This window comes from Camellia sinensis, chromosome 3, assembly GCF_055761805.1.
Source record: "Camellia sinensis isolate YWXY chromosome 3, ASM5576180v1, whole genome shotgun sequence".
Lineage (NCBI taxonomy): Eukaryota > Viridiplantae > Streptophyta > Magnoliopsida > Ericales > Theaceae > Camellia > Camellia sinensis.
The window spans coordinates 15908020-15921677 of record NC_138963.1 but is presented as its reverse complement, the minus strand read 5'-3'; positions in this window follow the sequence as shown (position 1 = coordinate 15921677).

Below are 13658 nucleotides of genomic sequence, written 5' to 3'. Positions count from 1 at the left end.
GTCGTGGAGAATAAAGTAAACAAACAATGTAAGTTTCATCACCATAGGATGCCGAGGTAATAGAACCTAGGAGGCAGTAATGGGGACATATTTTGTGAATGACAACACGTGGCCGAGGTGGCACTGGGTGTCAACTGAGGTGCCACGTGCCTTGGTCATGTTGCCGAGGTGATCTCGGTTAAGCCGAGGTTATTTGTGGAGATACCGAAATCCGAGATGAGCAAATAAGGGATAAGAGTCCTGGAATGGGAGAGGACCTCAGTCTGGATAAAGATAAGACTTTTAGGGAGTTTATCTTTATCTGGTTGGGAGTCCAGGATATGCATTGAGCTAGAGTCCATTAAAGCTAGGCTTCTACAGGAATCAGGTTAGTATTGGTTATAAAAGTAAGGCATCATCGTGGGTCTAAGGTACGCTTTTTATATTCTAGCTTGTGAGTTAAGCACTATTTGCTATCTTTGAGAGATAACTGAGTATTGACTTGATCGTCGGAGTGCTCCCGGGTGGACGAACCACCGTCGGAGTCTTATCTTTCTGTGACAGGTTGTTCGGATGAGATTTATTCTGCCTGTGCTCTCCTACTGAGTTCCTATTTGGCAATGTGGTCGGAAATCAGCACCCACAATAACTATCACATAACATAAAAATTATATTATTATATTGAAATTTAAGTGTATGTTAGAGATGTAAGTTATATATAATAAAATATTTTTACGACGCGTGACTGTTAATGTGTTATTTTCTGTCTAATTTTTAACATAAATTAACTTTAGGAGTAAATTGAGAAAAACTTAAAATATGAATGGCCAAAGTGAGAAAAAATAAATTTTAAAGGCCAAAGTAAAAAAAGTGACCAAACATAAATGGGCAAAGTGTAATTTACCTTAAATATTTATATGATACAATATAATTAAAAAGTAAAATATTTATAAGTATAAGATACAATATAATTAAAATTCTCTCACATGGAAGTCCTGCTCAATATAATTAAATCCTCTCACAAAACCTAAACCCAATATGAGAATTTTGCATATCAATTAATTATTCAATTAAATCATTAATAGTGATTAATAATTTCATGAATTCGTTATCAAATTAAATTAGTACAACCATTTATTATGTATTCATTTTTTTTTCTTTTATACTTGAGATTGTAATTCTCATCTCTTCTCAATATTAAAAATTCATCAATTTCATCGGATTAAATGTCTGCCTTACATGTAATCTGGTTAATAAAATTTATAATCAAGCACATAGAATTGTAAGTTTATGGACTAACAATTCAAATCTTATGCTATAATCCTACTAATCAAATAACCCTAAGTGATCTAGTCATTAAATAAAATAAATCACTATTTTTTTTTCTAATTTTAATTGGTCAAGGACTTTTTGTTCATAAGGTAGACTGTAGAGCTTCTAGTTTAACAGCTGGGGTGATATAGTCCCCTCTCTCTCTCTCTCTCTCTCTCTCTCTCTCTCTCTCTCTCTCTCTCTCTCTCTCTCTCTCTCTCTCGTGTACCTTGGAATGAAGAGAGATATGGGAATCAGACTTTTCGTTATTTTTCCTTTTCTTTTCTTCTTAATGATTTTATATGTATGGTGTAATTTCATCTATTAATTGACAATATTAGAGTCAGGCTTCTCTCTCGTTTGTGATCGAATTATAGCAGACCCATCACTAGTTCCGTTTCAATAATCCTAACCGTGCAATGTGTAGAATTTGTCGATTACTTTATCCCTGTAAAAAATCTCATTGACTGGATATCGATAACTATTTAATCAGATTAGATTTCTATCAAAGGTAAGTATAATTTTCAAAATAAATTGTTGACAAAAATTTGATCCGATCAAATAACTATCTATATCCGATCAACGTGATTTTTTATAGAAATAAAGTACTCGTTGAGTTCTACACATTGAACCATTCGAATCATCAAAACAGAACCTGTGGTGAGCCTCATGGTCCCAACAGTACTATCCAATCCACTTTGTCATGATACATAATTGGTAACAAAAAAAAATAAAATGTGAACAAAATGTTGTAAGAATTTTTCCTAAATATGGCTTAATGTGGCTTCTGCATAATTATACTAGATTCATCTCATTAAGTAAAATACATGTACATCAATTAGATGGTGACTAATTATTGATGAATGCACCTATATATACAATGTATAGAAGACTAATGCTAATGCACATTGAATGTGATGAATTCATTATGAATGAATCTTAGAGATGTACATTGAATGTGATGGATTCATTATGAATGAATCTTAGAGATGCACATTGAATGTGATGGATTCATTATGAATGAATCTTAGAGATGCACATTGTATCTATTATGAATATGTAAGATACATTAGTTTTATCTAATGAATTCATTAAATATAAAAGATGCATTATGTATCATGAATGTATAAGATACATTAATCTATTTAATGAAGTTCATTGCATGAATGGTTCTTTGATGGGAAGAATATTAGTATAAATAGTGTAAGGTCCCAAACCATACTCTCCATCAAAAACTTAAGTTGTCACTACATGAAGGCTCCCATCGGCTAGAGAGAGAGAAGTGGTTTGAAGATCTTAGACAAGTCAAGAACTTAAAGATCAAGATCTTCCATTCAAGATTTCTCTTTCTTAAAAGAGGATTTCATATTATCATGGATCAATGTATGTATTCACTTATTTTGTATATAAGAAATTCATATAGTTTTCATGTATGGAATTGAATCCTTAATGGTTTTTAGTTTATGTTCCGCAAAGTTTTCTATCAATTGGTATCAGAGCCATGGTTCTCAATTTTGATGCATGAAACGTATAAGTATGAATTTCATTTTATGATGATGTTCGGTGTAACAAGTGCAAAACCTTGATTTACACTTGTCCAATTTTATTTTTATTTTTAGCCAATCTTTTATTCTATTGATATTAAAATAAAAATTGAAAATTATTGAACAAGTGGTAATTAAGATAATGTTTTATGCACTTATAATGTTTTGTTACACACCTTATGAGTTGAAACATTGTTGATCAGCCCAACGGAGGTTCAACACTATGTATGTTTGAACAACCAAGATGATTAGTATAATAAATATAGCATTAAGTTTTTCTGCCCAATGGTGATAAACTTCTCACGTGCTTTAATTAATAAAATAAAATAAGAGACATTGAGTTTTTCTGCCCAACGGTGATAAACTCGTTACGATCTTAATGATTGTTTTATTTTATTTTATGTTGTTTATTTTTATTAGTCATCTCATTTACTTTTATGAATTGTTAAAATATATTGTTATTCGGCCCAACGGAAGGATAACTTGATTTCGTATCTAACTAATTATGTTTTATAGTTAGATATATTTAACTTGTGGTGTTATTTTTATGAGATGTGAAAAGTAGTTTTCTTGATTATATTATGTAATGGATATTATGTGTTTGTAGCATTGAATCCTATTTCCATTAATAGTTACTTGTCTGGTATTGAAGCTTTGAGTGGAACTAATTTTAAGAAATGGAAGGAACAAATTGGAATTGTTTTGGGAATTATGGATTTAGACTATGCATTAAGAGAGCCAGCTCCTACAAAGCCTAATGATACAAGTTCTAAGGAACACATGGCTTTATATGAAAAATGGGAACGCTCTAATCGCTTAAGTCTAATGATAATGAAAGGCTCAATTACGCCTGCAATTCAAGGAGCAATTCCTGTTTCTGAAAGTGCAGTGAGCTATATGAAATCTATTGAAGAACAGTTCATTGGAACTTCCAAATCCCTTGCTAGTACTCTCATGATTAAAATGATGACAATGAAATATGATGGTTTGAGTGGTGTTCGTGAACATATCTTAAAGATGAATGACATGGCCTCTCAATTAAAGGGAATGGACATGGAAATTTCTGAAGGTTTTCTTGTTCATTTCATTATGACTTCTCTTCCTGCGCAATTTGGTCCTTTTAAGATCAATTATAATACGTAGAAAGATAAGTGGAAGATGAGCAAGTTAATTGCCATGTGTGTTCAAGAAGAAGAGAGGCTTAAAGCTGAAAAGCCTGATATGGCTCACCTTACCACTTTGGGTCCAACCAAAAAGATTTTCAAGAAAGGCAAAAGTAAGAAGAAGAAGAATGCAAATGATGAAACTCACAAGGCTAATGAAGAAAATAAGATTCGATGCCATTTCTGTCGAAAGAAAGGTCACATAAGAAAGGATTGTCCAGGTTTTAAAAGTTGGTTGGACAAGAAAGGTAACACTCAATGCTTTGTGTCTTATGAATCCCTTTTGGTAGATGTTCCACCAAATTCTTGGTGGATTGACACTGGTGCAAGTATTCACATAACAAATTCCTTGCAGGGATACCTTACAAGTCAGAATTAAATAAAGGAGAACGAACCGTTACGGTTGGGAATGGAATAGAAGTGGACGCTGAGGCTATTGGCACCCTCCGTCTAATTTTAGACTCTGGTTTCATTTTAGATTTAGTAAACACAGTTTATGTTCCTGTTTTTACTAGAAACCTAATTTCTGTTTCACAACTTGATTCCTATGGTTATGAATTTAAGTTTGGAAATAATAGAGTCTCTTTATTTCACAATTCTCATATGATTGGTTATGGTACTTTATATGGTAATCTTTATTCATTGAATTTAGATTCCACTTATGCACAATCTCTTTTATCCTTTAATGTAAATGACTTGGTAAATAAAAAGAGAAAGCGAGTGAATGAAAATTCATCCATGTTGTGGCATAAGGGCTTGGGCCATATATCAAGAGAAAGAATGGAACGTCTTATTAAAGATGGAATTTTAAGTTCACTTGATTTTTCTGATTTTAGTACTTGTGTGAATTGCATTAAAGGAAAATACACAAAGACAAAGAAACAGGGTGCTACTAGGACTATTGAATTATTAGACACAATTCATACTGATATATGTAGTCCTTTTACTGTTCCAACTATTTCTGGACATAAATTTTTTATTACTTTTATTGATGACTTTTCTAGGTATACTTGTGTGTATCTTATTCGTGAAAAATCAGAAGCACTGGATATATTCAAACTCTATAAAGCTGAAGTTGAAAATCAACTTGGCAGACGAATTAAAAGTGTAAGATCTGATAGAGGTGGTGAATATTATGGTAGATTCACTGAGTCGGGTCAAAATCCAAGTGCTTTTGCTTTATTTTTGGCTGAGAATGGTATTGTTGCTAACTACACAATGCCTGGTACACCTGAGCAAAATGGTGTAACTGAGCGATGAAACCGTACACTTTTGGACATGATGAGAAGCATGATGAGTAACTCTTCTTTGCCAGATTACTTGTGGGGTGAAGCTTTAAAAACTGCTGTACATGTTCTTAATAGGGTTCCTAGTAAGGCTGTGCCTGTAACTCCTTATGAGTTGTGGGTTGGTAGGAAACCTAATTTGAATTATTTACATGTATGGGGTTGTCCTGCTGAAGCAAAAATTTTCAACCCACAAATAAACAAATTGGACCCTAGGATTATAAGTTGTTATTTCATTGGATATCCTGAGAGATCAAAGGGTTTTAGATTCTATTGTCCCACTCATAGCACTAGAATTGTTGAAACTAGAAATGCCGTGTTCTTAGAGGATGAAAACATTAGTGGGAGTATGAATCTCAAAAATATTTCTTCGGAGGAAAATTGTGATTTTACACCTTCCACGATTATCCAAGAAAATGTTGTACCTGAACCTATTGGTACACAAGAGATTTCTCACATTGAAAAAGAACTTGTCCCAGTTGCAGAACAACCTTTACGCAGATCACAAAGAGAAAAGAAACCTGCCATATCAGATGACTATGAGGTTTACCTAAATGAGTGTGATATAGGCTTGGAGAACGATCCTGTTTCTTATGCCCAAGCCATGAAAAATGGAAATGCAACCCAATGGTTAAATGCCATGAAAGATGAGTTAAAATCCATGAAAGACAATAATGTCTGGGATCTTGTAGAATTGCCTAAGGGAGCCAAAACTGTTGGATGCAAATGGGTTTTTAAAACCAAGCGTGATCCTAAAGGCAATGTCGAACGATACAAGGCCAGATTAGTTGCTAAAGGATACACTCGAAAAGAAGGGATAGACTATAAGGAAACTTATTCTTCTGTTTCTAATAAAGATTCCTTAAGAATAGTCATGGCCTTAGTAGCTCATTATGATTTAGAGTTACATCAAATGGATGTTAAAACAGCCTTTTTGAATGGTGACTTGCATGAAGTGGTCTACATGGACCAACCTGAAGGTTTTCAGGATGAAAGCAAGGAAAATATGGTTTGTAGGCTTAAGAAGTCCATATATGGTCTAAAGCAGGCATCTCGACAATGGTATCTTAAATTTCATGAAGTTCTCACCAAATTTGATTTTAAGGATAATGTGGTTGATCAATGTGTCTACCTTAAAATCAGTGGGAGCAATATCTGCATTATAGTTTTGTATGTTGATGATATATTGCTTGCTAGCAATAATTTGGGAATGATACATGAGACAAAGAAATTCCTTACGAGAAATTTTGAAATGAAAGATCTTGGTGAAGCCTCTTTTGTCATTGGGATAGAAATTCACCGAGATAGGTCTCGTGGTATTTTAGGATTGTCCCAAAGAGCCTATATCGAAAAGGTTCTTAAAAGGTACAACATGCAGAACTGTTCAAGTAGTGTTGTCCCTATAGTTAATGGTGATAAATTTAGTGAATTTCAATGTCCCAAAAATAATTTAGAAAGGGAACAAATGAAAGAAATTCCTTATGCCTCTGCAGTTGGGAGCATTATGTATGCTCAAGTTTGTACACGTCCTGACATAGCATTTGTAGTTGGTATGCTGGGTCGATACCAAAGCAATCCCGGACTTGATCATTGGAAAGCAGTTAAGAAAGTGTTGCGATATTTACAAGGCACTAAGGATTACATGCTCACTTATCAAAGAACAGACAGCCTTGAAGTGGTTGGTTATTCAGATGCTGATTTTGCTGGATGTAAAGACACTCGAAAGTCCACTTCTGGGTACATTTTTATGCTTGCTAATGGACCCATTTCATGAAAGAGTCATAAGCAGACTCTGACAGCTTCTTCCACTATGGAGGCAGAATTCATAGCATGTTATGAAGCCACATGTCATGCAGTATGGCTAAAGAATTTCATATCTGGATTACAACTTGTCGATTCAATTTCGGAGCCCTTACAGATTTACTGTGATAATGATGCTGCTGTGCGGTTCTCCAATAATAACAAAACTTCAGGAGGATCAAAGCATATTGATATCAAGTATCTAGTTGTTAAAGAAAGGGTTATGAATTAGACTGTTTACATATCTCATATTGGTACTACACTCATGTTAGCAGATCCTTTAACTAAAGGTCTCACGCCTAAGCTCTTTCAAGAACATGTTGCGCGCATGGGCTTAGTAGAAAGTTTATCATGTTTAGTTTTGAAATGAGTGTATTATGTTCGTGATAAATGTTATGTTATAATCATTTTCTGTTAATAATGATTATGTTTGTTGTTTTCATTCTTCATACTTGTGCACAATTTAGAAGAAGATGTAAACAACGGGACCGTTATAGATGAATTAGCATTAATCACCATTATGTTGCTAATGTCATCTCTGTGTTTTAAGATTCACTTATTCATGTTGATGGAAAATATTAACACTATAACCATTGTACAGTCTTGATCAATGTGTAAATCACTGACTACAATGATTTGGTGCTAATAATTTCATTGAACAGAATCTAATGGTGATGGTGCAATCTTCTAGTGGGAGAACGTTGGCCATATTATGATAATCTAGTGACGTAATATAATCATGCAAGCCAAGTGGGAGATTGTAAGAATTTTTCCTAAATATGGCTTAATGTGGCTTATGCATAATTATACTAGATTCATCTTATTAAGTAAGATACATGTACATCAATTAGATGGTGACTAATTATTGATGAATGCACCTATATATACAATGTATAGAAGACTAATGCTAATGCACATTGAATGTGATGAATTCATTATGAATGAATCTTAGAGATGCACATTGAATGTGATGGATTCATTATGAATAAATCTTAGAGATGCACATTGAATGTGATGGATTCATTATGAATGAATCTTAGAGATGCACATTGTATCTATTATGAATATGTAAGATACATTAGTCTTATCTAATGAATTCATTAAATATAAAAGATGCATTATGTATCATGAATGTATAAGATACATTAATCTATTTAATGAAGTTCATTGAATGAATGGTTCTTTGATGGGAAGAATATTAGTATAAATAGTGTAAGGTCCCAAACCATACTCTCCATCAAAAACTTAAGTTGTCACCACATGAAGGCTCCCATCGCCTAGAGAGAGAGAAGTGGTTTGAAGATCTTAGACAAGTCAAGAACTTAAAGATCAAGATCTTCCATTCAAGATTTCTGTTTCTTAAAAGCGGATTCCATACTATCATGGATCAAGGTATGTATTCACTTATTTTGTATATAAGAAATTCATATAGTTTTCATGTATGGAATTGAATCCTTAATGGTTTTTAGTTTATGTTCCGCAAAGTTTTCTATCAAATGTCTGATCAGATTTTGATTGGAACAAAAGGTCTAGAAAACAAAATGTGCAGAAAAGTTAATCAATCAAGGACGCATAATATTTAGTGATTTCTTCAAACGAAGGTTCCTTCACGGGATCAAAATCTAATTTTACTATCACCAAAGAAAAGGTCACAAAAATATTAGTTGAATCTCAATCTCAACAAATCTCAAAGACAAAAGAATTAGACCTAGTCAAAATGAATGAACAAATTGTCTTTAAAGCAAGCTGAAGAAGAAAACCAAATTGATTAACAACCTTCGAAGCTACCGGTGATTGACCAAGAGGCCTGTTGAAGCAAGTTGCTGCTACAAATATGAAGTGTTAGGTTGGTTTGGGAGTTGATTATTTTAATTAATTTTTAATTTTTAATGAAAAAATATGAAATAAATAAAGTAATATGACAATTTAGGTCTATTTTGACAATACGGTTAAAAGCCAATTTTTTGATTTTTTTTAAGTCACATTATCTCTCTTTTTTTTGCACTCTCAAAAAAATAAAATAAAATAAATTTGAAACATTAAATTTGAACTTACTTTTCAAAATAGGCCTTATAATTACTTTTTAATATTTTTTGTTATAAACCCAAATACCTAACCAGGCCCTATTTTTGTTATAATGACTTTGGCGAAATTAGAGGAGGAGTTATTGGTTGATCTTGGGGTTCCATCAGATAGTATTCTAACGGTGTTATGATTGGTAGAAGAGGTAAAATTTATGAATTTATATTAAATGATTGAAAAATATAAAAAAATATGATAAATTTTGATTAGTATAGAACATGATCATGTAAGGCACCAAGACAAACCAATAATTTTTCAAATTGGCGACCCTCTCCAATCCTAGATATATTGATTGATTGATTGTGTGCATACCATGCACGTCTATCTATTTTAGAAAAAGTTATTTTGTGGTGTATACGCGTCGTCACGGGATGTTCGAAGAGGTAAAATTTATAATTTTGTATTGAGTTGTGAGACAATAATAAGGGGCATAGCATTTAGACGTTATTTGAAAAGTGTTAAATTAATATAATTTTTGACTTTTTATTGAAAAAACGTAAATAATAGATTGAGTTTAAAATGATATGATAGATAGATGATATGACTCAAATAAAATGATTGTAATCAAAATAAAATAATATGCTAAACTAGTATATGCTATTTTAGCACATGTCAAACAAAGCCTTAGTCATAGGTGAGAGATATTATCAAATATTGTCCTGGACTATCCAATAATTTTTCTAATACAAGGTGTTGGCTTTTAACCATTCCATTTCCATCTCACATGTATTGGTTACATCAAAACAATGTTTTGAAAATCAGATCGGTAAGCGAATCAGAAAAGTAATTGGGTGGATGGATTACTGGTTCAACCGTGAGTGAACCGGAAATGAACTGTGATATCATAACTATGTCATAAATATATTAAAATTTATAAATATAAAAAATATAGATATTAAAATTACAAAAAATAATAAATAATAAACAATTACAAAAAAAAATATTTTTTAAAATTTATTTCACGTTTTTTATACATTGATTTTTAGTAAAAATAATTAAGATAATATTGAATATATAGTGTACATACTTATTACATTGTCAATAATTGTGTTAATGTCTCAATGATTTGAGTGCTTATGATAGAGGCAAGCCCAGATCAAATCAAGGTCATCTTGAACTTGAAGAGCCCAACATTAGCAAAGTAAGTACAGATGTTGACTGGAAGGGTCGCAACCCTAAATAGGTTTAAAAGTAGAAGCCCTGACAAATGCAAACCTTTTTTAAGTTTAGTGAAGAAGGCCACAGATTTCTTATGGACAGAAGAGTGCGAAGTTGCCTTGGCTGACTTGAAAAAATACCTGACCACAGCTCCAGTTCTCTCAAATCCTATACCTGGAGAGAACTTTTATTATACTTGGCAGTTTCAGAACATGCAGTGAGTGCAGTGGTAATTAGAGAAGAGAATGGGAAATGGAGGGCAGTTTACTATGTGAGTAAAACCCTAGCAAGCGTAGAGACTAGGTACTTGAACCTGGAGAAACTAACATTGGCCTTAATGATGGCCTCCAAGAAGTTGAACCATTATTTCCAAGCCCACAAGATTGTGGTATTGACTGAACACCCTTTGAAGTCCTTATTGTAGCAAGGAGATCTGACAGGCAGGGCGGCTAGATGGGCAGTGGTATTGGGCCAATACAATTTAGAGTTCAGGCCCAGAACAACAATCAAAGGTCAGGTTCTAGCCGACTTCGTGGTCGAGTTCACACCTGGTACCATACCACGGCGGGCTTCGGTGAGCCGCGGCTTAGGATGTCCAGGAGAGCAAGAAGAGACCTAGCTGGGAATGAAAAACCCCACAGTAGAACAGAAGAAAAAAAAGAAACTCAAGCCTTGCGATATTTACATCGGCGACTCCTTCCACCTGTTTGTTGATGGGAGTTCAAATCGTCAGGAATGGGGGCAGGATTAGTGCTAGTATCGCCAGATGGACGAATGTTAGAACAATCTATTCGTTTGGGGTTTAAGGCCTCAAACAACGAAGCAGAATATGAAGCACTGATCGCAAGATTGAAGTTGGCAGTATCAATGGAAGCCGACGAGGTAGTGGTCTTCTGTGACTCCCAGTTTATTGTCAACCAAGCAATAGGCGAATACGCAGCCCGAGATGAAAGAATGATGGCCTATGTAAAAAAGGTTGTCAGAGTATTACCCTTATTTTAGGCTTGCAGACTACAGCAAGTTAGTCGAGATAACAACAGCCATGCTGATGCCTTGGCTAACCAGGCTAGTGCAATGAAATCAGGGGAGGCAAGGACAATAATGGTTGATTATCTGTCAGGCACAAGTGTGGAACCATTGATCACGGGGTATGAGGCAATGTGTGTGGAGATGGGTCCAAGTTGGATGGATGCAATAGTAATATTCCTTAGAGATGTGAACCTGTCAGATGATCACAAAAAAGCGCACAAGACCAGACTAAAGTCGGCAAGGTTCAGTCTGACAACAGAAGGACATCTCTACAGAAGGTCTTTTACTAGTCCCCTTTTAAGATGTGTGCATCCTTCACAAGTTGAAGACTTCTTGTATGAAATACACGAAGAAGTACGCGGAAGCCACGCTAGGGGCAGGTCACTTGCTTATAGGGCCATTACTCAGGGGTACTGGTGGCCCTATATGCAGAAAGATGCTGAAGCTTATGTCAGAAAGTGTGAGAAGTGTCAGAAGTTTGCACCTTTGATACATCAACTAGTAGCAGATTTAAACCTAGTGTCCAGCTCTTGGCCATTTGCCTAGTAGGGCATGGATCTTGTTGGACAACTACCTCAAGCAACTGGACAAAGGAAGTTCCTGCTGGTAGCAACTGACTATTTCACAAAGTGGGTAGAAGCTGAACCCCTCGCGAAGATTCAAGACATTGATGTGAAGAACTTCATAAGGAAGAACATTATCACCAGGTTTGGGATCCCAAGGGCAATAATAGCAGACAATGGCACACAGTTTGACAGTAAGCTAATCAAGAGCTTCTGTGCAAAGTACAAAATCATGAACTATTACTCCACTCCAAGTTTCCCTCAGAGTAATGGTCAGGCAGAAGCATCCAACAAAACTATTTTGGATGGGATCAAGAAGAGGCTGGAAGCAGCAAAGGGAAAGTGGGTGGAAGAGTTGCCCAATATACTCTGGGCATATCGGACTGCGCCGAGAAAATCAACTGGGGAATCCCCATTTACCATGGCTTATGGCACAAAGGCAGTTATCCCATTAGAATTCGTCATCCCAGGGATCAGAACCCAGAGAGTAGAGAATAGGATTAACGAGCCATTCCTAGCCCGAGATCTGGACCTATTAGAAGAAAGAAGAGAGAAAACAACAATTCGGCTAGGGACATACCAGTAGCAGCTTGCTTGGGCTTACAATAAGAAGGTCACCCCAAGAGAGTTTCAAGTTGGGGACCTCATCCTAAGAAAATTCGTCGGCAACAAGAAGGATCCCAAAAAGGGAAAGCTGAGCCCAAATTGGGAGGGGCCTTATAGAATCATTTCGGTCGCCGACAATGGGGCATATCGGCTTGAAGACAGTGAAGGCAAGGAGTTGCCAAGACCCTGGAACACTTGCAACTTGAAGTTTTTCTATCATTAGATTTTTGTTTTTTAAAGTTTATGTTATTAGTCGAAGTAATAATAAAATTTTAGCTTGATTTTTAATTTTAAACTTGTGTAATACGACTAACTACTCCTTTGACGATGTTTCTAAGTGAAACGTGACGAATAACTTAGACTTATTATATGGCAGAGTTGAATTATACTTGCATATAATAGGGTTAAACTAAGTTGGTGATGTTTCTAAGTGAAACGTGACGAATAACTTAGACTTATTATATGGCAGAGTTGAATTATACTTGTATATAATAGAGTTGAACTAAGTTGGCGATATTTCTAAGTGAAACATGATGAATAACTTAAACTCATTATATGGTAGAGTTGAAATTATATTTGCATATAATGGAGTTGAACTAAGTTGGATTAACCTAGACTTGCCATGTCGGCAAAATTAAACTCAGATTGGAACTAAGTGCATTTCAGTAAGATTAACAGAGAAACTAACGTTGAGAACCTCGGCTAGTCTTTGTTTGAATTTAACTTCGGCAACAAGATCATAGGCACATGCTTAATGTGAATATAGATGAAACTTAAGTTCACGGTTAGGGGGCAGAGAGCTGGAGAATGATGAATAAAGTTTAAAGTGTTTAGGAGTTGGAATTTTATAGAAAAATTTACAAGTTAGAGTTGGCTTAACACTTGTTGAAATTTTTAGAAAAATTTACAAGTTGAAGTTAAGCCGAGGTAATATTGCAAGAAGTGCATACGTATGAAGTGCATACGTACTTGCCGAGATGACCAGGTTGCCAAACTTTGGGAGTATAGCAGACAGAAGTCTTGATAAGTAAGAGTGACGTGGCAAATTTAAAATAACACTTGTGAAAATATTTTTACAATATTTTCAAATGTTAAGCCAAGCTCAAGATAAACAATTAAGAAGTTATGTCGAAGGTA